Below are 4,482 nucleotides of genomic sequence, written 5' to 3' on the forward strand. Positions count from 1 at the left end.
CCCGTTAAAGATTTCACAAGTAATATTTTGTACAAAAGAATTTTTATTACCGTTTTTATGAAAATATATGTATGTATATTTTCTTTAGATGTAATACAGATTTGATGAGTTAATATCATATTAAGCTCATTTGATTTTTGACTTGAATTAGAAATGAATAATCTCTAAAACATTAAAGATTTAATAATCTTTACGGAGTATTTCACTAATGTAATCAATACTCAGTTTTATTGATATTTTCTCAGTGAATCATGTTGGTGCTCATGGAACTCTTGATAACTTCGCAAGGTATGAATGATGTTTTCTAGAAAGTTTCGAATACATCGAAGATGAAAGTATAAAATCAACCATATAATTGAATAATATACTTATTTTATTATGAAATGAAATTCATTTAGTTGGAAACAGAGATTGTAGTTAACGATGGTTAAGTCATTAACGAAGGATGTACATCATAGCATATTAGTAATATGAATTAACCGAGTAGTACCTACCAGTTAAGATTCACAAGTAATAACTTGGTACGAAAAGATTTATTTTGATTTCAAAATTCATATATATTAAATATACATAAAATTTCTTCAGGGAAAATGAGTTAATACTTCATCGGTTATTGTTGCTGGTATTTCTTGGTAACTACGGTGCGTATGACGTTGATGCTTGTGGAACAGATTATGAAGTTGAGGTTTGCGATGCGGATGTTGTTGGTGGTGGTAATGGTATTGTTGGTGTTGTTGTCGGTGGTACTGTTGATGCCGGTGATGCTGCTGGTGCTTGTAACATTTGCACCATATTCTCCAAAGCCACTACCCGAGCGCAAAGCTCGTTGACTTCTTCTACTACACCGGGATGATTGGCGGTTCGGACTAGCGGATGAATAAGATCCAGAATTTGAGAGAGTATATGATCATGACGAGATATTCTGGAGATGAGAGAGAAAATGGTATTACGAACAGGTTCGCCGGTAAGTGCTTCAAGTTCTTCGCCAAGAGGGCAATGTGGTGGATGGAAGGGATCACCTTCTTCTTGTCTCCAATAATTAAGTAGGCTACGAACCCATCCCCAATTCATCCAGAATGGGTGATGGCTGATTGGTTGATCCATTCCGGTTACACTGTCTTCGGAATTCAGGTGAATATCCATATCGGAATAGCTGTCGGAGTTTAAGGAATTTGAACTAGATACGTGATCCATCTTGTATAATTAGGGAGATGATTTTTGATATGAATTAGATTATAGAATTTAGTTTGGTATTCTTCAATACATAATTTATATATGTATATATAATACCAAATTCCATAAATCACGGAGAAATTTTCGGAAGATGTCAGGAAAAGTTTACAGTAACAGATACGCTAAGATATGAATTTTTGTCTATACACTATTTATGCAATAAATGCAGGAAAACGTGTCTAGACTTAAGAATGATAAGCATGTAATTTCTGACAAGAAATGATAAGCAAAACTTTTGACATGCAAACAAAGTCGAAGTCCAGACTTACGAATGTATCCTAACAACTATCAGTTAGACACACTTATGCAAGACCTGGTTCACTAGGACCAACGCTCTGATACCAACTGTGACGATCGCTCCAAATCCATATGGACGAACACGTCATTCATCGATTTCATTGCGAGGTATTTGACCTCTATATGATACGTTTTGTAAACATTGCATTCTTTTAAAAAGGCACACCATAAATGAATATTTAAATCAAAGGTTTTCGACATCTGATTATTTCTACATATAGACAATCACCATAAATAATAGTTTACAACAGTACTTCCGTTGACAATGCAGTCAAAATAAGATACATGGTGATGATTTAGTGAATGCAACGTTTCCTTGAAAAATATGCCATGTAAAACTCCATGCACATAGCTTGTCTAACATATAAGCAAACAGCGGAAGACTTCTAGGGAACCTGAGAATAAACATGCTAACAAGTGTCAACACAAAGGTTGGTGAGTTCATAGTTTTAGTGTTTCGCATAATCTGTATATAAAAGTGGATCACAAGATTTCAGTTGTTTCATCCAGAAACGTTTATTAATAGATTCTACATAACAGAGCACCCTGGTAACTAAGCTTTAACGTTATAATGATAAATACCCCATTCGTTTTAATACACGCAAACCAACGTGTCCTAAACTCAAATAACACAAGTCCGTTAAAAGGCTAGCGCTCTAGCTCGGACGGGGATGTCAAGCCCTATGGATCCATATACTGTTATTCGCGCCCACCAGTCCATATCCTATGTACTGGCAGCTACTAGTTACCAAAGCTAAGGGATTTTCGGTTCAAACTCAGTGTAGAATTAAGTATGTACTTGTATCCATTGCGTTTAAAATAAATTGCATGTATTCTCAGCCCAAAAATAGATATTGCAAAAGCAATTAAAAAGGGAGCAATGAAACTCACCTTAGCAGCATATAAAGTTGTTCACCAAAATGTGACCGAAACTCGGTATATCAAATAATCGTAGATCTCAACCTAGAGAACATATGTTGGTCAATAAATGTCTATCAAGCTAGGTCAGGTCATAGTGTATCACAATCCTAATGCTCGAGATCGACACACAAAAGTTATCCAAAGTCGTTTCAAAAAGTCAATTTTGACAGTTGTTTAACCAAACGAGACGTGTTTTATATAAGGATTCATTTACTCAGGTGGTAATATTCAAAAATCCATTTTATCAATCTCGTAAACAAGTTGTTTAAATCCTAATTGTAGATTTAAAAGCAATTTCAATTAACGTCAATTATAATTCAGTTGACCATATCTTTTGATTCGTTCTTCGAAACTATCCGATATCTAAATGAAAAGTTATTGATTTTTCGCCAGCTTTCTGAAAACATGTATATCATATACCTTTTACCAGTAATATATGTATTTAATTCGTGATTCATTATAAACTGTTTAACGAAGAAATTTAGTATACAAGCAGGTATAAATATATACACTCGAGCACTAGTATGTATACACTATTAATTTATAAAATATAAAATATAAATGCTTACGTATTAATATTGAGATTCAATATTGTAGAAAAGTATGTAGACGTAACGGAGATGATAAACACTAGGTTTGATTCATAAATATACCCCCGAACATTACCCATAACCTCCTTGGCAATAACCTACAATTTCCTTAGCTTTAGCTTGCTCGTAAACTCGTTTTGAAAGTGACACGCTCATAACCTCGTCGTAGTATTTTATGTATTAATAATAATAATAATAATAATAATAATAATAATAATAAGGTTAATATTAATAATAATAATAAGATTAATATTAATAATCTTAATATTAATAATAATAATAATAATATAAATTATAAATATAATACAGTGTAATATAGATGGATATGTGTGTGTGCATTATGCCAGAACTCGATCGAATTTATAGACTTTTCCTGAAATCTGACCCCATGCGATCGCATGGGTTTTGTGGGTAAATGCCATGCGATCGCATGGCCCGTAAATCCAGCTCACATCTGTTTTAACTTCTAGTTTGTCGACATATTAAATAAATATAAATATAATTTATATAATTTATATAATTAATTATATATTATATTAAATTCACATGCATAGTTGATTTGTAATTTTTGTTCCGATAAGTCGTACGTTGTCACACGACTTATGTCCCGGTTCCGGTTTTTCGAACGTCCTTACGTACACTGAAAAAACTGGCACTTTACCTTTCGTGACTCGTACATTTGTCAAAATATAGACTTAACTATCCATGAATTATATCACTCGAAATATAACTTATACATTCGAGTGTTTTGGTCATTTACTTCTATAAATTATCGTCTCGTTATCTATCAAAGTAAATTTAATAATATTTTTTTAAATCAAAACGTTTAATAACAAAGTTAATATTCATAAACACGTTTTAAGTACACATCTGTAACGACCCGCACTTTTCCGATCGTTCTATACTTATGAGATTAATATTTACATAAATTAAACCTTACCAACATGATAAGCAATCCAAATTGTTGAGACTTATGTTTTTGAAAAGAGTTTTACACAACGTTTGACCGTGTAGTTTGACCGATGATATCACGAACTATACAATATATGATAATTATACATACATATTTAACATGATCTAAGGATGTTTTAATATCTCATTTTGTATTAATAACAAAAAGTCATAAGTATATTTTGAAACTACTAACTTAAGTTTTCAAAACAATAACCTACGTAACGTTATTTGACATAAATACTGATGATTTATAATGTTTATACATATATCGTATAAGTAATGTATTTAATCATTTTTAAAGGGCTTTTATACATAAAACAATATAAGTATATTTACAAAAGATAGTTATATTTGAATTCTCGTTCCGTTTCCTCAATAATCCTATACGTATATCTAGGGTACTATACACAGCTTCTAGAAGTATTTACTATTGGTATATACCAATAGAAATCTTCAATTATTGGAATAATATGTCATTCATGACATA

This window comes from Rutidosis leptorrhynchoides, chromosome 7 (genome assembly GCF_046630445.1).
Source record: "Rutidosis leptorrhynchoides isolate AG116_Rl617_1_P2 chromosome 7, CSIRO_AGI_Rlap_v1, whole genome shotgun sequence".
Classification (NCBI taxonomy): domain Eukaryota; kingdom Viridiplantae; phylum Streptophyta; class Magnoliopsida; order Asterales; family Asteraceae; genus Rutidosis; species Rutidosis leptorrhynchoides.